The sequence below is a fragment of the Aythya fuligula genome, chromosome 8 (assembly GCF_009819795.1).
Source record: "Aythya fuligula isolate bAytFul2 chromosome 8, bAytFul2.pri, whole genome shotgun sequence".
NCBI lineage: Eukaryota > Metazoa > Chordata > Aves > Anseriformes > Anatidae > Aythya > Aythya fuligula.
This window is the reverse complement of record NC_045566.1, coordinates 24,469,036-24,496,415: the sequence shown is the minus strand read 5'-3', so window position 1 is coordinate 24,496,415 and position 27,380 is coordinate 24,469,036. Positions and strand designations below refer to the sequence as shown.

Genomic DNA, 27,380 nt, shown 5'->3' with positions numbered 1-27,380 from the left:
GTAGTGTAAGCTCAAACAGATATTGCCCTTAATAAGAGGCATCTGTTTGTAGAAAACACTTAGTGACAGCTACAGCACAAACAAGCAATTACCACCCGGTTTCAAAACTAAAGCTATTTATATGTTTAGAGAATATTAACAGAAGTTAATAACACCTGGGACTAGACCCACCTCAAACTTACTGTAGCTTTGGGAACATAAAAATTTCATAGGTTTCATGATATGTATATAGGTCCCCAAAGAGTTCACTTTACTATAAGCTGCCACCATACAATGTTGTTTGTGACACTGTAAAACTAACTCCAAAAGGTAGTTTTATTGTATAAATCCTCTTTCACAAAACAAACAAACAAAACAACAACAAAAAAAAACACTTCTAAATTTTGGTGAATTTTCCTGTAAGGTCATTTCAAGTAGATAGTTTTAACCATCTAATTTGAGAAAATAACAATTTAATGATTTGTCTATATTTTTTACTTTCACAGAATCGTCTAGGTTGGAAGTGACCTCCAAGATCACCAAGTCCAACCTCTGACCTAACACTAACAAGTCCTCTACACCATATCACTAAGCTCTACATCTAAATGTCTTTTAAAGACCTTCAGGGATGGTGACTCCACCACTTCCCTGGGCAGCCCATTCCAATGCCTAACAACTCTTTCAGTAAAGAAGTTCTTCCTAATATCCAATCTAAACCTCCTTTGGTGCAACTTTAGCCCATTCCCCCTCGTCCTATCACCAGGCACATGGGAGAATAGACCAACCCCCACCTCAGAATTTCTAGGTTGGAAGAGACCTCAAGGTCATCGAGTCCAACCTCCAACCTAACGCTAACAGCCCTCCACTAAACCATATCCCTAAGCTCTACATCTAAACGTCTTTTGAAGACTTCCAAGGATGGTGACTCCACCACTTCCCTGGGCAGCCTGTTCCAATGCCTCACAACCCTTTCAGTGAAGAAGTTCTTCCTAACATCTAGCCTAAAACTCCCCTGGCTCAACTTAAGCCCATTCCCCCTCGTCCTGTCACCAGGCACGTGGGAGAACAGGCCAACCCCCACCTCGCTACAGCCTCCCTTGAGGTACCTAAAAAGAGCGATAAGGTCGCCCCTGAGCCTCCTCTTCTCCAGGCTGAACAAGCCCAGCTCCCTCAGCCGCTCCTCGTAGGACTTGTTCTCCAGGCCCCTCACCAGCTTCGTCGCCCTTCTCTGCACCCGCTCAAGCACCTCCATGTCCTTCTTGTAGCGAGGGGCCCAAAACTGAACACAGTACTCGAGGTGCGGCCTCACCAGAGCTGAGTACAGGGGGACGATCACCTCCCTAGCCCTGCTGGTCACGCTGTTAAACCTCGCTACAGCCTCCTTTAAGTTACCTTTCCCTCATCTCTCCTCACTAAGTTTACCTCCACATCCAGCAACAGATGGAGATTCTCCTTAGTCCTCCTCTTCATGTTAATGTATTTATAAAAACATTTTCTGTTGTCTTTAACAGCAGTAGCCAGACTGAGCTCCAAATGAGCTTTGGCCTTTCTAATTTTGTCCTTGCACAGCCTTACAATATCCTTACGGTCCTCCTGAGTGGCCTGCCATCTTTTCCAAAGGTCATAAACTCTCTTTTTTTTTTTTTTTTTTTTTTTTTTTCTTTTTTTTTTTTTCCTAAGCTCTGGCCACAGCTCTCTGTTCAGCCAGGCCGGTCTTCTTCCATGCCAGCTTGTCTTTAGGCACGTGGGGACAGTTTTATATATGCATAACTTCATGCAGCAACAAAATTCTTTCCAGAGTAAGCTTTTACATTACTACTTAGTTCTATAGGTGTTTATTTCCTTTAAGATATTTGTATTATGTATTAGTCATGCAACATGAGGCCAAGGCCGGCTGCCTCGGAGCTGGCCCAGCCATAGCGCCCACCCACAAGTTACAGGGGGACTTTGGGCCCTTGCCTTGCCAGGGGTGGCCCGGGGCAGTGGCGTGACCCAGAAGCATCTGTTAGTGAGGGGCCCATGGCAGGGGCTTTGCCAGGGCAACAGCGACTGCTCCAAGGCCCTCTGCCTAGAGAAAGCCTACAGGAGGCAGCGCTACCCACCGCCAACAGGGACAACGGCCAGAGGGCGGTGGAGCCCCTGCCCGGGCACTGTCGGGCAAAGGGAGGGGACAAAAAGATCTGGAGGGTTGAAAGTGAGTCCCACTTTGGTGGTGTGGGCAACCCTCCTCCCTCACTTCCCCAGGTACCCCTTCATGATAGGTTTGAGGCCCTTAACAGACTACTACTTGCTACTGATCTTTGTACTGGGTCTGCCTGGGATAGAGTTAACTTTCCCTGCAGCAGCCCATACAGTGCAGTGCTCTGCACATGTAGCTAGAACAGCATTGGTATTACACAGAATTGTAGGGGTTGGAGAGCGCTCTGCACTTCCACACGGCCTTTGCTTTTTTATTTTTTTCTCCTTTAGTTAAATTATTATTAATAACTTTCGCTTAATAATTATTTTCCTTTAATTAAATTATCCTTATCACAACCTGTGAGTTGTTTCTTGCCTTTTCTTTTTCCCCTCCTCTTCTGAGGAGGTTGGTGAAAGAGTCTGGGGTGCAAGCAATTTTCTCTCCTTCCATTTTCAGGTGATGACATGGGACAGAATAGAAGGTTCCAGTCCATAAATGCTTGGCTACAAGACTGGCGCTACAGGCAGGGCTCTGTGTTTTTTGATAATGGCTGGTTTTATAAGACACCAGGCCTGACAGTAATACGTGGGAAAGGTTTATCTCACAGGGGCAAAAAGGTTCCGGGACAGGAATTAGCAGGGCTCAGTTTAAATCTTTAAACTAGATTCAAAGGGGGATGTTGTTGTAACTGGGCTTGCACTGGTAGGGCAGCGCTCTAGTATTGATGAAGACTGGGAGGAATCTTGAATCCACCACTTGAATTGCCCTTTTTCTTTTGCTGATAGTCTCTAATTCTCATGCCTAAAGACACACAGAGGAAAAGGCTATACCTGTTTTCGCTTTGGAGCTAGCTGGCACCACAGCTGATGGCATTTTAGTTAAAGTCACTGTTATTGATTGCAGAGCCGTTTGCAAAATGGCTCCCTGGGCTGCACCTGTGAGACAGGACACATCACACCTCATGCCCTGACAGACCCCAGGTTTATAGGAACTTTCCATCCTCTTCTGAGGTGTTCTGGTCCCATCACAAGTTTAGGTGATTGCTTTTTCTTTTAGTGACAATGCAACACCTAAAGACAGAGTATTATTTCTGCTGTGTAATAGAACTTTATTCTTTTTTCTCTAGAAAGAGCTGGGATCTGGATACACAGCACCCTGACAGCAAGTTCACAAGGAAAGGTTGTAGTGCGCTGTCACTGCACTTGGTTCATTCTACTCAGTGTCTACCAGGACTGTCAAAGCAGCAAGTTTGTGCAAGACATAATGCTTAGATCAAGTCTGTATCAAGTCTCATCCCAGTTCTACTTCAGTTTACTTCAGCCCAACAAAACAAACCTCTTATTGCCGTCTCGAGTACTGAGAAAAAATAATACACAATTAGACAAACACTTATCCTCCCACCTGCCCATTCTCAGATTACCTTGTTTTTGCCACCAGTCCTCTGGTAGAAAATTCCTCTAATGAAGTAACAGATGGTGCAGCAGTTGAGGTGGGAACCTAACAGTTTCTGCAGCTCTGTTCCTCAGTGGTCCTGCCCTGCTCAGGTGTGCTGCTGGCAGCAGACCATGGCCCCTTCAGGAATGTCCCCATTCTGGCTTGGCAGCTGCAACAACAGTTTCCTCAGGATTGTCCCCACTCAGGTAAGGCGGCAGTTGTGGCAGCCCTTCCCTCAGGACTGTTCCCACTCCGGCCTGGTGGCATTTGTGCTAGCCCTTCCCTCAGGATTGGCCTCACTCTGGCAAGGTGGCAGATGTGGCAACCTTCCCCTCAAGACTGTTCCCACTCTGGCACGGTGGCAGCCCTTCCTTCAGGACTGTTCCCACTCTGGCAGCAGTTCCCTCAGGAGGGAGTTGTTCCTTCTGTGTGGAGGGCACCAACTGTAACAGCTGCAGTCTCCTTAAATATGGAGTGCTGCATACCTCCCCAGTGAGTAATTTTGACATGAACTGGCTTTTTTCTTCTGGTTCTCTCTGCAGCAGGGTGAGCTGGAAGCCAATGTGGCATGGCACCCTGTCACCAGCCACCTCTGCAGTCCCCTGCTCCTTAGTGTCTGCAGCCCATGCCAGTTGCAAGCCCCTTGGTGGCCCGAGACCAGGCTGTCAGAGGAACATCCGAACTAGGCCCTTCCCACCAAGGTTAAATCCTTGCCTCCTAATTTGCAATGCCACCAGGAGAAAACAGAAAAAAAATCAACACAATTGTTGAAACTAGAGAGGCTTAGAGTAAGGTTTTATAACTGTTTCTGTCTTATTCTTAGAATGTCTGAAAAAAATTATCCATGATATGGAAACAGACTGATAACTCAGGAAAATGAAAAGGTCACAATCATTCTGAAAACTTACCCTTTGAGTTAAACTATTTTACATCAGTGGAGGACTCACAACCCATATATTCTGAGTAGTCTACATTTACAGCAAATTGTGGTTTGTTTTTTTTTGAATAATTGCTTGTTCTTGGCTAAGATAATTGTGGTTCAGCACTAGCAGCATATAAAGTCATAATCCTTTATCACTTCAGTGCCATCACACTCCCTTGTAATTCATCTTGACATGTAATAGGCCTACATACCACTATATGATTTGTTTTTTCAATTGTTTATACCTCAGTAGAGCACAATGAACACCTGTATTTGAGAAATGGAAAATTTTCAAGCCAGATAAGCTTTAAAGCAGGAAGTTAGACCCTCAGCTATATAAAATGAGCCTTAATTAAGCAACTTCTCTAAGAATCTAGTCCCTGTTTTGCAAAGTCAGAGGAAAAAAAATAGATGTACCTTGCAATTTCTAACAGGAAAAAAATCACTATACTTCAAAGCTCAAATCATCTACAAATTAGTTATTACCATCTTTAACTTGGTCAAAGAAGACTTCTGGATACAATGTGTCTAAGGTTAAAAATGTGCTCATTTCACATGACTTAAATAAATTCAGTATTACTGTCTGTACTTAGATCAAAGATGGAATGAACAGAGTGAGAGAGAAAAAAATATCTGAGAAAGGAAGAGGAACAGAGAAGCAAGGGAGTAGATCAAAACCATAGGCTCATGAATATAAGGCTCACTTGTATTGAACCATTCTGTTCTAAAGTTCATACTATCTTATAATTAAATATATCAAATATAAATTGTTTATAATTAACTCCTTGGTGATTTTAAAAATACATCGCTAAAAGTAAAAGCACTTTGTAAATAAACCAATTATACTTTTTAAAAGAAAAAATAGTATTAAGGAACTGTTAGAAAGTTGCATTTATTTCACTTTCTTTTCACTAGCTTAATTTTTATTAAGAATAATACTGTCCCACTCTATACAGATTCGTAATGAACGTCAAGTTCAGTAACAAAAAAATTTTTTGTTACTTTTTCAGTAACAAAAAGAATCTCTTATTTATTTATTTTTTATTTTAAGCCAGATAAGCTTAGAAAGTATTTCTCTTAGTTATATCCACTTGGGTATATCACACATGAATCGCTCGAAGACAAAACAGAGAGAAAAAAAATAAGCATTTAGTCAAATAATTACCGAAGTTACATTTTGATCTGTTTTTTGAAACTGTGGAATTAAGGCTTAAAAATATAGTGACCTGGCTAATCTCTTCTTGTTACAAAATGCTGAGGCAAAATGAGACTTACTGTACACCAGTCTTCTTCAAATGTACGAATCAGAATCCATATGCTTCCCAAGTAGAAGTGAGTGTTACTGAAACAACCTTGGTGACATAACTCCTCCTTGACTTTGGACCCATTTTTCAAATTAAAAATTTGAAAATATGGAGCTAGCTGGAATGTAACAAAGTTTATTGTTGATATTGCTTATGCATAAAAAATCTTATGGAGCACAGTAAGTCATTTTAAAGCAGTGAAAAAGCTGCCACAAAATTAAAGTACCTTATTTTACTGGTGCCGTAACAGTGATCATGCCATCAGCAATGTAACAACCTATGGGTCTAATAAAATTCAAATTCAGCTGAAAGACCTCTGTGAAATTCTGTGCCTTTTCAAAATAGCCTGTTCCAAACTTTTCTAAGTTATTATTGTATATTAATACAGCAAATATTTTCTTTAGCATCATCAGTTATTTTTACTGTGCTTTTCAAAATCAGAACAAAGGAAACATAATTGGTGTACATACTCAAATATGCAATATTTTTAGACTTAGTCTTTATTAATTTGCGGCTTATCAAAGGGCGACAAAAATTGACAAGTAAGCATTTTCATAATTGTCACTGAATATCAGGCATTTGTTATTCCATACATTGATAATGTTGTCAGGGAAGACTTGCTCAGAATGTCTACGATGTACTTTTATTCCAGTATTCAATCATAATCAACAATTCTCGAAGTAGTAATAGTTCAAAATGGCCCCAAGGCCCCATAAAACAAGAACTGCTGAGCTCTGTGACCTTGATCTTTAGAAAAGGTAAAAAGATTTTAGACTGGATCTGAATAGTAATGTTGATGAGATGCCATTTAACAGTTTTAGAATTTTGAAATATAATGTGTGATAATTTTAATACAAGCGTTTAATGGCTTTTTAACTTCTATTATGGAACTTGGTGTTTCTAATTAGATATAATTGGATCTAGTTTATGGTACACAGCCACTAAAGAAACAAGATAAATGCTGCAGGAAAAGTAATATGACCTTTTCGTTATTGCTTTGTCAGGACATCTGTCAAGAGATTTTTACTCTATTCCAAAGCAGTCAGACATTTCAATGAACTGTAGTAAGGTATAGCCAGTTCTTGATAGGAGGAACTATGTTATCCAGTAAAATTCATAATGTACTACAGTCAACAAGATATTGAGATACAAGGTACATAATAAAACAGAATTTGTCTTTTGAAGTAGAAAAGGTCAACACTTTATTGCACTTTAGAAGGGAAGACATGGATGGACAACAACAACAACAACAAAATCCATATCCCTGCCAATATTTTTAGTGATTATACTCTAGAATTTATTATAGAAATTTATTTCTGAAATCATTTTAATAAGCGATTTTGTAATACCAGCCACGAAAGGCAAATGAAAAATGGCAGCTCAAGATTTACAGAAGAACAGACGAGGCAGACAGTTTTCTTGCAAAAATAAAAGGCATTGATTTATCGAATTTTGGAGAATGTAATAGTTATGACAGCTTCTAGGAAGCTGCTAAAACCATTCTGTCATCTCAGGTTAACATAAATTGTTTCAGAGACAAAAGAGGCATGCCAGCCCCCCAAAAATTAATAACCTTTTCCAAGTTGTAGTTATTACAGTACATACAAAAGTGACAAACCAAACATGTTCCAGCATCCGTGTGTATGATTTCTAATCTCTTCAGATTGCTTCTGAGAGAACTGCAAAGAGTAAGAAAAAGATACATGTCAGTAGTACAGTCCTCTCTATTGGGAATGTTTTAGAGGCTTGCTAATCAAAAATGTCATGAGACTGAACAAGTTAAAACTTAACAGTAATTACCTGCTACAACACAGCCTCAGACAAACATTTGTTATTCACGAGTAGTTGCGCCTTCATTCTAAGCAATACACAATTGAAACGTTTAGAATGTTAGCTTTTTTCTTCTGGAAATTAATTGTATTTACACTACAGCTGCCTTTCTCTTTTCTCCTTGTGTTTCATTTCACCTCTTACATCTAGCATATAATTAAACCTTGAATCTTGTAAATGATGCTATGCTGAAATACAGTTGAATCCCAAGGACCATCCCTTTCAGTCCTCCCACTTTTCATTCTACAGCTGAGACCTGAGACTGCATTCTTTGGAAAATAAATTTCTGGATTTCTTTTCCTTTTCTCTTTCCTAAGTTAAAGAATTTATTTTTATACCTTCCTATTTTAGTGAATGCCTTTGATTTTCAGAACACATAGGTGCCAGAACATATTTAGTATAAGGCAGATGGTTATTAAGACTCTATGGACTCAGCCCTACATTATCAACGTTACAAGACTGCAAAGCTATATAAATCCATATAGGTCATTACTGCAAAGAACTGCAGGAGTTTGTAGCTTGTTTATTAATACACTAGGGAACAAAACAAGAAGGAAGACTGTGATATTAATTGTAATTAGGTGATATTAAGTGTAATTTCGGACAGACAATATGATTAACTAAGTATTTCTGTTCTTGTTTAATTACATATGTTTCTAATGCTTTCTGACACTTTTGTGAGTCCTTCTGGCTTCCCCTTCCCTCCTGCACACACAAAGAAACACTCTTGGAGCCATACTTGGTTACAAACCCAGTAGCCTGGTTCGTTGTCATTTTCTGGAAAGAAGTCATGCTTTGACATGTCCAGTTACTATTATTTCCTTAAACTTTTCACAGAGCAGAGTCAGGCTGAATTTTCTGAGGCAAACACCCACAAGGGCTACTGCAGCTGTTTCTGCTGTAAAAGCTTAGTGGTGACAGGTATGACTTACAGCTTGACATTCTACAGATAGTTTACAATAGAAATTACTCTCAGTCAGGAGGACATTCCTACCTCAGCAATTAAACAGTCTGTGGTTGCAAACTTTATTTTGCAACAGTTGTGAGGACTCTTGAAATGAGAAAAGGATAACAGAGCAGTTCTCTAAACCTGGCTTGGCTTCAGCAGAAATATACAACCTCTGCCTAGGCTGGGCAGAGCATCCTTTCCATTGCATGTCATGAGCAGCCCACATCCAGAGCTAGAGAAGAGACAGTGCATGGTGCAGCACGAGGGACCCACACCTGGGTATGTGTATGTGACCGTGGCACCTTCCTCACAAGTTTGTGGATTATCAGGCTGTAGGGAGCAGCAAGGTACACATAAAGCTGGGGTGCCCACAGCTCTAACAGAAAGTATATGTAAACAGGGGGAACCACATCCCAGAAGTGTGCAACCCTCAACCTGCAAGAGGTGGAGAATTGGCATACTAGTAGTGTGCATATGACTGGAACATTTGAGAAGCAGTTATAAAAACTTTAGAAGATTGTAGGTCTTCATTAACATTTTGTAAATGCTGTTGTAGCTATGCTGAATGGCTCGTTGATAACCAGTTAATAACATGTTGCTAATAAATCACTAAGCTGCTCCTATCCTGATCTGGTCTAAACCACAAGTTGAGTTTTCCCTGTGACAGCCTACCTCCCATTTGTATTATACACAAAACTTCTCTGCATATACCCACAATAACTATGGCATATGAAATAGAAAGAAAAAACATCTATACTACCTCTCCTTGCTACAATTATTTATCCTGTGCTTGGAAGGCCTTAGAGCTCTTTACTTCTCTAAGCGTGTCAGCATAGATACAGCTAGCTGCAGCTTAAGTTATTTTGGTAAGAAAAGAAATGAGGATGTAGAAGAGCTCTTTAAGACACCATTCTCTTTTACTAGCACTTTTCACATTTTTTTTCAAGTGCTTCTGGGTTAATAGAACTCTTAAGCAAAAGAGGTTCTGGCAGGACTTGAAGCTAGGTTAAGTAGATTTCTACCTTCAGAGCACAAAGTAGAGATATGAAAGCACCTACAGAGAGAAAATGAGAAAAAGTTGCTTCAGTAAAATTAAATAAATATACCAAAAAAAATCTTTTACAAGCATAAAATGCTATTAGGTAACATTAACTGGATTCACAAAAGAAAGAACTTCAAACAAACAAACAAACAAAATCTAACAGTAACCTGACAAAACCAGAGTAAAACAACCATTGATACCACAGCTATGGTATATTGTTTACCATTTGTACATTTTCTATGAAGATTTTGTGTCTAACCAAAAGTAGTTCTCCAACCAAACTGGAGACAATGGAGTTAAAGTGAAATCTTTTTGAATAATTATATAGGTCTGTCATAATAATTAAAGGATCGTTATGATCATTCAGATCTTAGAGTATAGCCATCTGCCTAATACTTATTTCTCCTACCACTGCTAATGCGTGTCTTTGCAATGCAGAAGAGGTTTTTCCTCAAGTTCCATTATATTTTAACTAAAAGGTTATAAATATGCAGCATTTACAATCCTTTTCATGAAATGTTGGAAATCGCATGCAATCAATTCAAGAGAAATTAAATACTGAGGAAATTAACTCAAATAAATACATCAATTCTATTTAATATTTATTGTGATTTAATGTAGTGGTCACTAACTCTGAATTCATAAAATATTTTATAACTACTGTTACATTGGCTAATTCTGCTTTGCATTAAGTCTGCATGTGTTAACCTTTTTTCCAATGTCATCGAAGCATTCCACTTAGTCTGCACAGCTTTTTGACTTTGTAGAGAGGAGTAAGTAATTTATGTCACACAGTGGCTACACATTTCAATTGCAGGAATCGCAGACAGAAAGAAACTACAATGGATGCAACTATTTAAGTTTAAAGGGATCCAGTTGTGAAATTAACTTGCAATAGTGAGTAGCTGCACTGTCTTTGACAATCCTTTTTGTTATACTTGAACTTAATGACAACCATATCCTTGACACTGTCATACAAGTAAACAGCAGTCTCTTGTCACAGCATTTGAATACCAACAACAAATCAATTGAGACAAAATATAACTCAAGCAAACTTTTGCTTTAGGATATCATGAGTACCTTAATATCCCTAAAGACTTTGAAATTACTTTTAACTAAATATTACTTTAACAAGTTCCCTGAAGTTTGGATCTCGACTATGGCCAAACTAATACTTTGACCAGTGACTTTCTTACTAAGGGGAAGTGAAATGATTAGTGATCATATTTGCAGATACGTAAAGATTGAGACAGAGATTAATGTAGTGGAACAATGATGATGAAAAGTAATCTTTGTTATTTCACAAACAGGGCACAAACTATTTGGTAAATAAGGCACAAGCAAGAAGTATTTATCTTTCTGAATAGCTATTATGCATACTATCAAACTAACAAAATTGAATGACCTCCTTAAGCAATAAGAAACTATACTGGGAATAAGTAAAACCAAAAAGAGCCCTAAGAATCATGAATTCACAACTTACAATGCAGTAGAAAGTGCTAAATTGCTGCATGTTAACAAAAGTGCAGCTTTTGCTGCATGTTAACGAATAAAAAAGCTATTTAAAATCTTTATTTACCATTATATTATTGATATTGGAATAGTATAGTGTCCAGTGTCCAAAATGAAAAAAAAAAGTTGGAGAAATTGGAAGGGTTTGACTGCAGATGTTGAAATTTTGGAAAATCTGTAAGACTGAAGCATTTTGATCTATTTATTTTTCTCTAGAGAAGATATGTAAAGATATATAAATAACTATATGGAGAATAAAAAGTGTAAAAAATTAATTTTTTTAAATTTAAAAAATTTAAATTCTGAAAGTTCTTATTTTGTTGTTTAAAATTGACATCTAGAAATTTATTTATTTATTTTTTTTTTACAGGGCAAGAGGTAGAGATTAATGCTAATAATGGAGTTTGTACATTGTCTGCTGTACTAATCTGATATTGTAAGTAATTACAAATATATTACTGCAGTTTGTCATTGTGATAGAGATTAGCAAAACAGTGTGTCTTTTTTAATATATAGTATGCTTATTTCTATAAATAACATTGAATTTATATTCTATATAGCACTATTGTTACCTTCCAATGAATTCATTTATACACTTATATATAAATACATATGTTACACATTCCTGCCTGCTTTCAAGGATGAAAAGGTTTTATTTAGACTAAGTGGAATAAATCTAACTAATTTGCATAGAAAAAAAATATTGTATAACATATTTAGAAAATTACTGTAAAATTACATATAAGATCTTCAAAAAAACTAAGGTTTGTTCCTTATTACTAAACTATCCTTTGAATTATTTTTTAAGAATTCTTGTTTAATTCTTATTCTTCTAGGAATAAAATCAACCAAATTGCTTGTAATTTTAGAAGTATAGAAGACCATAGAAAAGAACTGCAGAAATTGTAAAGTTAATGAAGATTAGATATAGCACCATATTCTTGGGAAAAGCAATTAAAGTTTTTGTTGGTGGGGACTTAACTGCCCTCCTGACTGTTGTTCTGGATTTTGCAAGAATTCAGTTCTGTTACTTGTACCTCAGGGTACAGAAGTGACAAAGTTCTTGCAGCACTTCTTTCTGACAAAGTGTTACTTTGGTCAGATTCCTTTATTACAGAATGTCCAAGCAGAGCTGTCAGGAAGAAAGTTCCGTTTAGGACCACTTCAAAATAATTGTTTACTACTCAGTAAAACTATTACTAAATATGTTTCTGGAAACAAGAATCAATCAAAACCAAGGAAGAAAACCAAATGGACCAATACTCCACCTCAAGTTAATTTAAATCTTACCTTGGTAGCTGCTTTTCTTAAATTAACATAGACCAAATGTCTCTGTACTGTGAGTTGTTAGCCTCAGGGTGCAGGTACCAAGAAATGTCAAATAGCACTGAAAAACCTCTTATTATTGATGTTTTTATGGCATTTGACCATAATAGTGCCTTGCCTCCTTTTTCTTTTTGTTGTGGCAGATAAGCCTAAAAAAAAATAAAAATAAAAAGAAGAGTTTGAAACCAAAGATAAGCAAGCAGCAAAATGTCTGATGGTTATTCAGTGCTTATCTGAATCGCCTATACCTTCTGAGACAAGTCTCACAAGACTTACAGTTCTTCCAAATTTCAGGCAGTTCAGAAATAGCAGTTGTTTATTACTATTATTATTGTTGTTGTTGTTTTGTATGTTGGCACTTTTGTCTGTCTCTGCAGACTCCAGCTAAGACCTGCAAATGCATAGCTGTGCAAAAGTTAAAAACAAACAAACAAACAAAAAGTTATTTAACAGTTTAACAGAATTCTGTATTTTTAAAAGTTATTTGATTTTTGCCAACTGTTATCACTTTTATTCTGGGGGCCCTCACATGCCATCCTGTCCTCAATCACAGGTTACCTGTATTACTTGCCAGCAATTAAATACTGTTATTTACATCACTTGCTTCTGTATCTCCTCACAGCTTATAACAATATAATATATATAAAACAAGTCATGGCGAATTCCCCCCCAGTTTTATTCTTCAGCTGGACGCCAAGTGGTATGGGACATCCCTTTGGCCACTTTGGGTCATCTGTCCTGGTTCTGTCCTTTCCCAGCTCCTTGTGCAGCCCCAGAATCCTCACTGGCAGGACAGCACGAGAAGCTGGAAAGTCCTTGACTCAGTGTAAGCACTGCTCAGCAACAAGTAAAATATCAGTGTTATCAGCATTATTTTTCTCCTAAACCCAAAACATGGTAACATACCAGCCACTATGAAGAAAATTAACCGTCTCAGCCAAAAACAAGTGCAGGAGTATAGAAGCCAGTGAAAGGAACTGTCTCACAGACAACATTTATAGGAACATGTCTGTCCCTTTCTTTGTTGCTACTGATTCTCACACACCTGACTATAACCAAGAAGATCAAACTGTGTCTACAATTTTTAGATTTTATACTTGCATTTATACTATAAGTTTACCAGCATGGCCAGCAATAAATAATCAATAGCCCATCTACTTATTTTGAATAATTACTTTTGTGTATAATTACTTTGAATTGGATTGAACAATCAATTAAAACAAAATATGCCCATTTAACAATATCTATATTCTTTGAAGATTTTTTTTTTTTTTTTTTTTTTTTTTTGCTTCCAGACTATAATAGATTTCAAGTCCTAAGGTTGCAAGCAGAAGGCCCCCATGTTTCAGAATATTCCAGTTTCTGCCAAAACATATGGCACATCTTTATTTAAGTGTTAATTATTTTCATGTTCAGCACAAATTCTTTAATTTAATGCTGCATTTGTCTTTGATATAAAATAGTTTGATATAAAATAGCTTAACTAAAAGTTAATCTAGTAAGTTTTCCAAGCACTGTAAATGTAATACTTACGCACCAAACTTTGCAATTGGGACATTTTTAATTAATTGTAGTGTTACAGTGATTTTAGGAAATCATTATCAATAAATTTGGAAGCATTCTGGTTACCGGAATCAATGTCTCTTCCTATTTACATTCAAGATAATGTTTTGTTTCTAAGCAAGTTATATCCCAAAGGACTAAAAGTTGTATTTAGCAGGCTCTCCAAATGTCTTTTGTCTGAAATAATTGCAAATGTGCTGGTTGCTTTTACAGCATTTAATCTGACTTCAACTTCTGTGCAAAGATCCATGAAAGACATTTTGGATATACAATTTCCTTGGGGAAACAAATCCATTGTTTGAAAATAAATCACATCAAGATTTCTATGCAAAAGCTAATACACTGCAGTTTTAACGTTAGTCTGACAATACCTTACTGTTCATGCCATGCATTTTGTTTATCCTCATCAAGCTGGACTTGACTGAAAGTAGGTGACACTTTGAGTGTTCTAAACAGACTACTAGCAGGTGGTCGTGTCGAGAAGACTTTTTGACAAACCTCCCTGAAGTACAAGTAACAGAAGTTAGCACTCCATCCCAGGAAGAATATCATACTCATAGTCAATTAGCACTTTCGGGAACGTAGCATAGAGTTTGGTGTTTCTGGCAGCAACATCATCCATAAAACAACATGCAATCTGCTTATTGAATTGTTAGGAAAAAAGATCATCCTCTTTGTCTGACATAAATGCAGGACTGTTCCAAGTGAATATTTGCTTGTTTTTGCTTGGTTGGTTGATTGTTTTTGCTTTCAGATATATTTGTTCAAGAAGTATGCCTTTCCTGCAAACTAAAAACACAGGTTTGAATCTATCCCACTGATTCCAAATTTCATTTGGTTTCTTGACTTACATGGAAGTGCAGTTCATCTTTCTCATATTAGGTTAGATGTTTATGAACTGACTTTCCACTAAAGAGTATCCCTTTTACAAACATGGTAACTTCTTACTTGTTCAGTATAATCTAGCAATTTACTTCTTCCCAGTCAATAAATATATTATTAATGCACAATAAAAACATATATATATACTTCTGTAATACAAGGTCATTTCTTCTCTCTAGAACAGTACTTTTTACCTTTGAGAGTCAAGCCATTTCTTCATCCCCCAGGCTACATTTCACTTCTGTTAATCTAAAGAAGATAGCTGTGGCTCCTTTTTCCCAGATCAGAAACATCAAGATAAGAGCAGATTCATATAACAAAATAAAGTATAGCTTTTCCAAGTGTACATTCAAGTCTACTGAATCTCCATTGGCCTCCACAGTGGAAACATATCAGTCACCTAATTCCTTTCTCAAAATTTTCCTATCAGATTCTCCATCCTTAACCTTTTCCTAATTTCACAAGAACTTCCTTCTCATTCTATCAGATCGTCACTTGTCTAACAGATCACAATGCTCTGATCACCTCTAACCACAGAGAACTCAACAAGTTTTTTCTCCTTGGAGGCTGAACTGTCAGCCCCTAGTTGAATTATTTGCAGGATGACACTGTTATGGATTCTTGACACTACTATTTGTAAACTAGGTTTCATGTCAACTTCATTAAACAACTAATACAGTTTGGGGGCACTTAGTGGAAGACATATGCTACAATACAGATTAAACAAATATGATGCTTGTGCATCATCACACAAGCACTTGCAACAGGCTGAAATTTAAATGCAAAAGTCTCAGATTTTGCCCTTTAAAAATACAGAAAATAGTAATAAAAGGCAAAAGAGAGAAAGAGAAGCTTTAGATGCTAAAAGTAAGCTGCCTCATAAGAACAGTCATTTTATTCTTCTGTGTGATAATAAATTCAGCAAAAAAAAAGTGTCTTGCTATTTATGGCCTTTATATATAGGTCAGACTTCTGCTGTGAGCTGAGGACTGATGGAGGAACATATGTTGTTCTCAACTTTAAACCAGCCAAAGAGACAATTTGTTCTTGGGGTAAAAGTGATAACTTAAAATCCTTTCAGTTCTTGGACTCACTAAATGTGGTCACCTAATCCTTTCTGTTCAGTTGGAATAAATCACTTTGTTGTAAACAACATTTCTTAGCATATCAAAGCATATCCAGAGCACCTGAGCTCCAGATTTAAGGTACTGTATTGAATCAGCTTGAGCACAAACCAAATCCAAAATTTTCCTGTCTTCTAAACAGTACTCTGAAGTGTTCTGTGTGCTTTATCCCTAAAACCATCAAAGACTCACTTTCTGTTCTAACAAAAATAAGTATCCAAACACTGATGTTTTCCTTGAAAAGAGGTCTTATTTTCTAGTCAGTCCTGGTCTTAAAATAGTGAATTTTGACTGAATAAATTTCTGCGATCATGTTTTGCATGTGGACATGAAACAAAGTGTACTTTACTGATCTATACTCCTACATCAGAAACAGTGCAGTCAGAGTAGTAAACCACTGTGCTAAAGCACCATTGTGCTACAGCAACATTAGCACAGCACCATGTCTTGCAAAATGAGCTCAAGGCTGTATCTATCCATACAGAGATTCTCTAAAATGTATTACAGAATTACTGAAAAAAAGATAGCCACCCAGCCTGGAAACATTTCTTCTACATCCAAATGGGCTGGAAGAAAAATAAAGAAAAGCTTTTGGAGCACAGTTGTATGAAAAGGCACAGAATTCACTCACTATTGTACAACCAAGAAATGCTAAAGTCATGCATGTAGCCAATTAATTAGTCAACTCATCTTCTAACTCAGTGCAACATGTTTGATGTATTTCCTTATTCAGTTCCAGAGAAGACAAAATTAACTTGTAGAGCTTAGGGATATGGTTTAGTGGGGATTGTTAGCGTTAGGTAGAGGTTGGACTCGATGATCTTGAGGTCTCTTCCAACCTAGAAATTCTGTGAGTCTGTGTGATTCTGTGAACTCATAGTAAAACTGGGTTAAGGGAATTATGCACTTATTTAATTTGCTCTACCTGGAAGAAAATGATACTGTTCCTACCTCACTGGATATGCAAAACGCTAGTTGTACGCAGTGTGTATTGCTTATAAGTAATGCCTGCACCTTCAACTGTATGTACACATAGTGAGATAGCTGGTAGAAATAACCTCAGTAGAAAAAGGAATATAAAAATAAAGTACTGTGTTATATTTTTCTAAGCAACAGAAGCGTGTTCTTGATTCTAATCTGCAAGATACCCAGCAAGAATTCTTTACACCAATACATCAATTAAGTAGGAAGAAGTGCATATGTGTATTTTTTTCCTAATTAAATGATAGCAAATAAAACTCCATTTAATTGATGCATGTCTAGTTAACCGAATATCAAATCAAGTTACTTTTTAAATGCAGGATCACTTTATATTCTTTCTCTATTACCATGAGGGTATGTTTTTAGTTTATTCAAAGTATGTTTGCCTGCACTGCAAAAACTCATGGTGGTTTTGGCCAGTAGACCAGTTAAGGATACTACATACCTGATCCACAGAACCAAATATAATCGCAAAATTTTGCAAGGACAGTTATATCACAATATTATTTTTCCCTTCTTAACTGGGAAGCTCAAAAATATATCTTTGGAAGGCTTTGCCAGGCACAGTAAGAGTAGAAATCCAAGAAAATACATCAACTAAGGTGTACTTTGTAGAAAAGAGGTTTTCTCTCACATTAGTTGGTGAGATGACAGCGATTCTGTAAGATATCAAAATACATTGTCAAATGGAAACCATTTACTGTGCAATGATTATTTACAATGATCTGCCCTGATACGTCTGCATGTCATTCAAGAAAACGTAAAAATTAGCTGGTGGAATACAAAACACTATGCAATGGTCAATGAGGAAAACTAAGAAGGATAATTGTTAGAAAATATTCAACTTTTAGAACCAAAGAGAGGATGACCGCAATCATACATGAATAATCTATCTAAACATAAAACATTTAGAACAATAGTCCACCAAAAATGAACGGCTATTCTGATCTAATTCGTGTCCCCATTTAAGTACTCATTGACAGTCTTGCACTACAGCACATTCTGTAACGGATAATCCAGAGTGCAGAAAAGTGGGCATTACATTGTTTCCCATTTAAAAGGCATACTGTTTTTCTAATTCAAAATTTTTATATGCACCAAGCAGACTAATTATCTGATAATAGCTTACGGGCAGCAATACTGTTTCTATTCACAGCAAAGCTGGTAAAAAATGCAAAGTTATCATAACCTCTTTTTTGGTTAGAAGTATGATACAAGTCCGAGTGATTTCAAACAAGGCATACAGTTAAAATCATATTTGTCTTTCAATTAAGAGGTGATAATTTTTCACTCTGTTTTGCTTTTCAAGTTTGGCCTATTTAATTAAAACTTATATCCAGAAGATTTGATTCTTTTAATGTTACAGCACAGTTGTTAGGTCTTAACTAGTTAAGACTAGTTAGTTGTGTGTTCTTTCTTTCACCTAATAAATGAAGTACTGTACTATTGAAAGAAATATTATCTATACATAAACCGTTAAATCCCCAACAAGCAAATAATATCCTACAATCAATTTCAAAATATAGTTAGAATATAGTGAGCTATAAAGTAAATACGAGATTTTTTATTTATTTATTTATTTTTAGTAGCATGTTAGCAATGATTATTAGATAGTATTATTTCTGATGTTATTTTAGTAGGAAATTATTACATCACTCACGTACAAAGGTCAGTTCAAACATTTGCCTCTTCCTTTGCCATAATCTCTCCTCTCCTTCACACCAGACTGTCTAGGGAAGCATATGTAACTTGGGTAAATGCCACTCATTACAACTCAACTAGTACTCATTGCTTTGCTAAATGCGAATATTGAGGAGGTTAGGAAGTCATTAACAAGACCTTTTTCTGGATTTTGGGTGGTAGTTGAGCATATATAGACAGACAATTTATTACTCATTTTCTTGGGAAATAAAGTAATTCACCATTCAAATTAAGCCAATTGTAATCACTTCATTGGTTAGTTCGTGAAGCGTAGCATTTCATCACTATCCAGCCAGCCAGGTTAACCAGCTTTCATTAAAAAGGAACTCATCCTACTCATCAGGTTATGTGACAAGACTCAGCTCCTAAAGCAGGCATTAGGACTGATGCTAGGTTTGTAAATGCTGTGTCTGCTGTGTCAGGACAGGTGACAGATCCCTGTCATCTGTTTATACTTCAGAATGATTTGGGGCTGTAATACATGAAGACAACCAAGCAGTTCTTCTAATTATTTATATGATCAGTAAAGAAACACTAGCAATACCTACATTGTGTAAGGAGACAAGGCTCAGAACTATTTTTGTAAGAGTTTTTTTTTTTTTTTTTTTTTACTTTACTTATCAGCCCTTTTGAGAATGATGCACATATTTGTTTATATCAAATATTAGCTGAATATGGTTTTTGGGGTTTTGGACCCCATGTGACTACTGTATAGAGGGTACTAATCAGAATCATAGAATCATTCAGGTTGGAAAAGACCTCTAAGATCATCTAGTTCAACCTTTAACAAGATGGACAAGATGGAATGTCCTCCGTGCCACTGTAAATGTAAGGCCTTGCTATATGAGCATGCTAATAGGAAAGAACCATTGATTATCAAAGCCACTATTTTTCTAGAAAGATAATATAGTGGAATAATTTCTGTTGAGTTAGATCACTATATTTTTTCCTTAACATAATTTTAGAACCATGAGATAAAAACAGTTGCAGATAGAAGAGACTTGGATAAAAAAAATCTACATACAGAAATAAGGAAATACTATCTTTTAAAGGAGCATATAGATATACTATCTATAGTATAGAGATATACTAATAATACTACTAATGTTTTTTACTGATGATTTGGTATTGTTGGGATAGTAATTATTGTTATAACATGAATTGGCAATAAGATGCCTAACTACGTTCCAACTGTTTAGGAAACACAGGAAAACATCCTGATGAAATGCTCATTTATGAGTTTGACAGCCTCTGTAAATGCAGGGAAGGGCAGAAGCAGATAAAAAATATACAATTCAAAATTCAGACACAAAATTGTATGTTTTGCCAATTGTATGTTGGTAAGATGCTAGTTTGGTCATATAGCATCTAAGACAGTTAAATTTGTTTCATGGCAGCAGTCTCAGGAAATGGCATACAAGAATAGTTTGCTGCATGTTAGTGTGGTGGATAATGTCACCTGTGGAACAAATTCCCATTTGCAATGTGTACTTACTTCTAAATGTAAATAGATGGAAAGTCAATGCATCTTAATGGACATGTTGACTCATTTATGGCTTAGTTGGATTTGCTAGCTGTCTGTTGCTTTTATTTTCTTCTGTCTATGTTTGGAAGGCTAACTCAATCAGCACACTGAGGGGAAGTATTGATCTCTTGAGGAGATTACTTTCCAGCTGGCTCAGTAACTTCAGAAGAGAAAAAAATAGCACTATCAATGTGTTTTAGAGTCTCTCAAACCTGTAATCATCCTGTAATGTTGGTACACTAATTTCAGTTTAAACTTTACTTCTAGGCATTATTTAATCATAATTTTAAAATTTTAATTTAGTGTTGTAGTTGTTTATCTTTTCTAATACACAAAGTATCTTCCTGGACATTTAATACATTTGGTATGTGTGAAAAAAATAATAATAAAAAAAAAGGAATCAATCTTGTTTGTAACTATGTTTATTTATTTATTTATTTATTTTTTCTTAAGTACACCTATGGTTAAGAGAAATCTGAGCACAGTTGATCATTGTTTTGACTGCAACAATCTTTAATTAAAACCATTGCTGCTGAACTATTTTTTTTTCTCTGAAGGGAAAGTTATTAATCTCAGAGATAAAATATTGCTTGTTCAACCATCTATACTGCAGTAACTTTCGCTGTTCAATCATTCAAACACATTATTTGTAATTTTTTAGGATTTTGTACTTTAAGTAATTTCCATGCATTTTATATAAATGTTTTATATAAAAATGTTTTATATAAAATACATTAATTTCACATCACAGGCCAGAATACATTGAAGGCAAGTCTTTTTTTCTCAATGCAACATAAGGGTTAACATATAGAGCTCAAAGGAGCCAGAGTATGATCATATATGTTAACCTAAACTACTAAAATCTTGTCAGAATGGCCACTGAACTTAAAGCAGCATACAAGAACTTCAGCTGAGGGTCCCAAATTTTTGAATATTAAACAGTAAATAATCTATATTCAGAAAATTTACTTTTACCTCATTATAAGTATACAGATACAGTTAATTGGAAAGCAAACAACCTAACAGAGAAATTGGAGGCTATTTAGATTAAATATGCAAGCATATAAGTTTTGTACAGCACAGAACTGTCTTGCATTGCTAGAGTATCATATACTGTTAAATTCCACTTTCTGTACACGTCAAAAACATTTCACATTTTTCTAAGATGGGAAAAATCAAGAGTGTTCTGAGAATAATAGTTTTAATTAGAAATTCCCTCCTACATAGCAGAAAATGGGAATTTTGATACTATGATCTATTTATCCGCTCAATCAAATGAATTTCAATTAAGGACACGGCTCCTACATTGTGGTTTACTGTCAGGGTTGCAATCCAAAAGATATAGCAATAAAATAAAGAAACAGATGCACATGAAAGTGGAAAAGGTAGCAATGATAGTTATCAAAATCACAGTGTCAAACAGTGGTAGTCTTTTATATTTTATTTTATTTTATTTTTTCCCTGTTACACAATATCTAGAACAGTGGCTTTGGCTGCAAAATGGTAAAATAATAAAAAAAGTAACAATAAGTGAAGTAGCTGTGAAAAATATTCTTGAATTCCACACTACTGAGCTCTCCTTTGCCTAGAGGCCTATTTTGTACAATTCCAGCATTTGTTATCATGTATTTATCTCACACATATGTTTTAAAAGGTCACTCTTCCTATTAGTAATCATAGAATCAGATTTAACTGTTACAAGGTGAAACTTTATAGATTTCTATTATCATTGCTCAGAAACTCAGATCTCAGGGTAATGTTAACATAACCTTCTATAATTTAAACTCTTCTACCAGAGGGCTTCTTCCTGTATACTTATAATTTTATGATAAAGAATACTTCCCTGAAAAATTACAGTATGGCAGCAGACATTTTTTTCTGACCCCAGGAAGTCATCCAGCAACAGAAAATTCCTCAACTCTACATTAACATCCTATGGAGATTTCAATAATAGGCTGTCGATGCTTTCAGTTTCAACAGTTTCAACAGTTACTGAAGAGATGACTTGTCAACAAATTAACTGAGATGCTAATTTACTGGAATTGTCTCATTGTATATTTTAGTACTTCCTGCAAATGAGGATTTTTTTTTTTTTCCTTTCCCTATCTGACAAGTGTTAATGAAATTGCATTCAGATTTAATTTTATTTAACTATTTGTGCTTGAGGACATCTTGTTTTACCAAACTAATTTTCAAAGAAATTGCCTTTTTCAGAACATCTTCATTATTTTTGTGTGAGAACTCCAAGATATATTGCAAAATAACTGAGCACAATATGTCCCTTTTATTACCATTTTCTATGACTCCTATAATAAAGCAAAATTGAGACTTCATTCAATTCAGTTACATTTGCATAAATATGTCACCAGAGGGTAAGGTAAGTTAAGGTAAAGCAAGGAAAGGACCTTTATACAGAACACAACAGCTAAAATTAACACATGAGCCTCTTGTATCAGGAGTTATCAGGTTAATTCCTTTTCTGGGGTTGCTGGCCCTTACAAAACAATATATCTACTACTTCAGCCACTACCTTTTAGATCACATGTAAGTGAAATGTAATGACCAACGTTACTCAGAAGATCAGAATATGAGAATAATATATTCTGACTGACATTTTCATTGAAGAACACTGTCAGAGTATATTTTAAGACACTGAGCAGATTCCTTAAACTAAGTAAATAAATAAGAGAGGTGTGTGCAGGTATTCAAGAACGCTTGGGAGAGATTTTTTACTCTGAACTGAAAATATCAGAATTTCCAGGATTTCATTTCCTAACCCATAAAATAGAGATGTTATTAATAAACATACCCATTCTGTTTTATCCTAAAATATGCTGAAGACAGCACCGTCTTAAAGTGATTAAAAAATAAAAGTATCAAGATCCTAAATATTTTTTTTTGTTAAAGCTGTGACTGACCAACTCCAGAACAGACCTATATTCAGGGCACAATACTGAACTCAGTTTCAGTTTTCTTCATTTTCATATCTAGCTTATGTTCCTTTAGTAGTAGGGCTAAAGAGGAACACTGGGTTGTACCAAAAACCTCTCCAGTGTTTAAAAAAATAATTGTTTGAAGACTTGGCTGATAATACCAAAAATATTCAAGTCACTTCTAATGACCAAATCTTACGCATTGAAGAGTGAATGAAACAGCTACAGAATTCCTCAGTTCACTTCTTCACTTTTACTTAATAGCTATGTGATACTGGGCAAATGATTTTCAGTCTGTTTTTTATTTACTTGTACTCTAGGCTTAGGCTACAAAAATAGTCTCTGTTATTTGTTGTGTATTCCTAGCCCCAGATCTGTTTTGCTGTTTGTTATGCTGTTCTTCAATTGTTAGGTATTTAGGGCTTGTATCTAGCACAAAGAAATGCCCTCTAAAGCAAAAATAAACAAGCAAATAAAATACTAAATTAAATTTCAATAATTTTAAATGTCATCCAAACTAAGGTCTGTTAGTGACCTAACAGATATATATTGTGATAAATATATACAATCAAGAAGCAAGTCTGATGCACTTATATATGTCATTCACCATGTCTTGTTGAGTAAAAGAATTTGAAAGTGGCAAGTCACTTCTGACTTTTATAAAATAATAGCAGATAATACAAAAAATACCCAAGTACCCTCAAGTTTTGGGAAGATTCCCTGCTACACTTATTATAGTAAGTGACAGGTGACAGTGCTGACAGTTTCCCTACAATGTTAAAGTCGCCGTTACTCAGACACTGCTCCTGTTGTGCTCTCAGACTAGCATTGACAAAGATCTCAAAATTCCCATAAGATCAGATGATAAATTAAATATGATTGCTTAAGTAACTGCTTCTGTTGCTGGATCTGTCCAAATCACCTTACATTTATTAATTCAATCAGCACACAATATGCTTAAGTTTCCTTCAGAAGTAAAACTTTTCTAGTAGAAAAGTTAAAAAAAATAAATAATAATAATCCAGCACAGGCAACTGCATTTACTGCCTCGACATCATCCCTTCTTTTATTTCTCCACCTTATCCAATGTTGTCTAGCAGATGTACTCTTCATCTTGCTTTTAATTAAAATTAAAGTGTAATTATATTAGAACTGTGTTTTAATGTAATTACACAAAGTAATAGAGTTGTACACAATTACTACTGTGGAAAGATTTTTTTATTTTATTTTATTTTTTTTTATAAAGAATTAAAAGCTAAATAATTCAAAAGGGAATTGGAATTGTGTTCCTACTGTACATTTCCATTGTGAACATCAGAGGAGACTGTTATAGCAACAATATTTGTCACAGAAAAAACACTGTTAGTAAAATGAAAACAATGACAAATTAAACAAACAAAAAGAAACTGTGGCAAAGATAATGGAATCACTCAGGGGAACAGACAGCTCCAAAACCTCTAACCTGAGAGAGAGAAGTTGTCCTTAAATCCATCTGCTCTATTTTTCATATGCTTAAAAACTTGTACACACTTGCACATTTGTATGCATGTATGTTTTGTACATGTGTAAGATTTGTTAGGCAGTCAGCTACAAAAGAATTAGGAGGTTGGCTGGCTAACAGCATTGTGAACTTCTGAATAAAAATATTATTTTTCCTGCCCTTGTAGATGAACTCTTAAAGTACATGAAAAAAAAAAATCAATATTGTTGTTATATAGTAACTAAACATAAACATGGCATACACTTGTATTAACTTCATATGATCTAGTGTCAGGGAATCTTCCACATTCTGAAGATTTGGCTACCTGGGATCCTGTACAACATACCTTATTGATCCTGACCCACAGACTACTTTCAGGATTAACCTCAAAGCTGCCTTGTCACCAGAGACTGCCTGGTGATCACTGAAGTCTTGCCATACCCTCACCAGGTTTGCTGTTTGCCTTACGCAGGAACTGTGGGACTTCATCTTTGTCAGTGAGGGCACTGCCCTGCCGCTATCTGTCTCAACTCCTGGATCACTTCCTCTTGCACAGTTATGCCAACCCATGTTGCTCCCAAAGAGCTGTCCTTATAGAATAATCTAGTATGGAAAAGGGAGGTGAAACTGGCAAACTATTATCGTGAAAATGGCAACATTTCAAGGCTGAGCATCTTTCTAACCATCTTATTGTAACTAATCTTCCTTATCACTGTATTTCCTTGTTCTGAGGGAACTTTCCTTTACTCTTTGATGCACTTACATTCTTCCTCTCTTACAAATGCCACTATAAACCTAATATTAGCTTGAGATATGATATTTACTATTCTTACCTTTCTAAATCCTGAAGTCACATTAACTGTGCCCTGGCAGCCAGGAGGGCCAACCACATCCTGGGGTGCATCAAGCACGGCATTGCTATTCAATCAAGGGAGGTGATTGTCCCGCTCTACTCTGTGCTGGTGCGGCCTCACCTCGAGTACTGTGTGCAGTTCTGGGCACCACAGTACAAAAAGGACATTAAACTGTTGGAGAGTGTCCAGAGGAGGGCGATGAAGATGGTGAAGGGCCTAGAGGGGAAGACATACGAGAAGCGGCTGAGGTCATTGTGCCTGCTTAGCCTGGAGAAGAGGAAGCTGAGGGGGGACCTCACTGCAGTCTACAACTTCCTTGCAAGGGGGAGTGGAGAGGCAGGTGACCTATTCTCTATAAACACCAGTGATAGGACCCGTGGGAATGCTGTTAAGCTGAGGCAGGAGAAGTTTAGGCTGGACATCAGGAAGAGGTTCTTCACTGAGAGGGTGGTTGCACACTGGAAAAGGCTCCCCAGGGAAGTAGTCACTGCACCAAGCCTGTTTGAATTTAAAAAACGATTGGACTGTGCACTTAGTCACATGGTCTAAAATTTTGGGTAGACCTGTGCAGTGCCAGGAGTTGGACTTGATGATCCTTTTGGGTCCCTTCCAACTCGGGATACTCTATGATTCTATGAACACACTAAAATCTCCACTTAAGTACCATCTGCTTTTTAAAACAAAATTCAAAAAGTCTCTGCTTTAAGTGGTTATTTTCTGTCCCTCAGAGCTAGTGATATAGTGATATAGTGATATTTTCTCCTCTAACTTTAGATAGAGTAGAACCCAAATGAAACATTTATATGTTCCTGGGATAACAAATGACAACTCTTTTACCATTATAACATCTGCAGTTATAAAGCCAGTAAGGGTGACCAAGAAATCAAGGAACTAAGTATCCTGTTGAATTTTCTGGAGTGCTTAATGAAGGAAATATATACCATTTCCCACATATCACCGGAACTTCTTGAATAGATAGCATAAAAACTATTCAGTATCAACTCTCCTGACTCTGTCAGGAACCTTCTGAGACTGTATGCTACAATAAGTGCAGGCCTAAAGTTTGAGGAAATTTGGAAAAAAAAAAAAAACTTGCTTCATTTTTATTAGACTATACCGACATACCATGGGCCACTCTGTACTGCATAAAGATGATCTCTGTCCAAAGCAGCTTGTATTAAAAACAATTCAAGGAAACAAATTGTACCAACCCCCTACACCCCCTACTCCCCCCCCCCCCCCCCCCCCGACACAATTTTTTTTTCCTCCAAAATGATGACCTTGGGCCCAAACACAGTAAGAAACTTAGAATTACAAAAATTTTATCAAAGATCTCAACACTCAAAGTCACTAAATATACTATCACAGTTCATTTTTCCTTGTTTTTCTCTTAGAGCCAAACACAACGCTTCTATTTATTTTTAAAGCAGACAAACAGAGGCTGAAAAAATGCTGCTACTCCTCCAAAAAATATTGAATTCAATTTTGTTAACAATATTAACTTACAGATAAACTGTCTTGCATGCTATACATTTCTGTAATTTATAATTACAAGTTTAAATGTTTCCTGTATCTTCACTGCAATAAAAACTTCACTGCAATTAAGGACATTTTCAATATTTCATTCAAAATCATCAGTTCTAATTGCTGTCTAGCTGTCTGGGAAATAGAGGCTGTTAATATTCATACTGTATGATAGGCTTTTACAGAGCATAAACAACAATCTATTGTAATGAATGTTTCAAAAGGTATGTGATATTGGTTTATAATGGTATTAAATTATTCAAATTTATTGTAATAAAATGACCTTAATTTATTATTATAATATCATAATGTAATTGCTCTCCGTGTATTCAGTTT

At 36.1% G+C, this 27,380-nt stretch overlaps 1 long non-coding RNA gene across 3 annotated transcripts in view; it reads right to left on the bottom strand.

Annotated features, from left to right (window-relative positions):
- Window positions 1-5,539: 5,539 nt before the first annotated feature.
- LOC116491704 overlaps window positions 5,540-27,380 on the bottom strand; it is a 34,199-nt gene continuing 12,358 nt past the window's right edge. Inside the window, exons 1-6 of one of the 3 annotated variants that reach the window (XR_004253521.1) lie at window positions 15,117-15,730; window positions 14,412-14,542; window positions 12,754-12,882; window positions 12,442-12,626; window positions 9,620-9,651; window positions 5,540-7,497 (exon numbers count right to left, since the gene is read on the bottom strand). This is a non-coding gene — a long non-coding RNA (uncharacterized LOC116491704). Of the gene's footprint in view, window positions 7,498-9,619; window positions 9,652-12,441; window positions 12,627-12,753; window positions 12,883-14,411; window positions 15,731-27,380 lie in introns of those variants that run through there. The other 2 variants (XR_004253520.1, XR_004253519.1) reach the window with 2 other exon arrangements.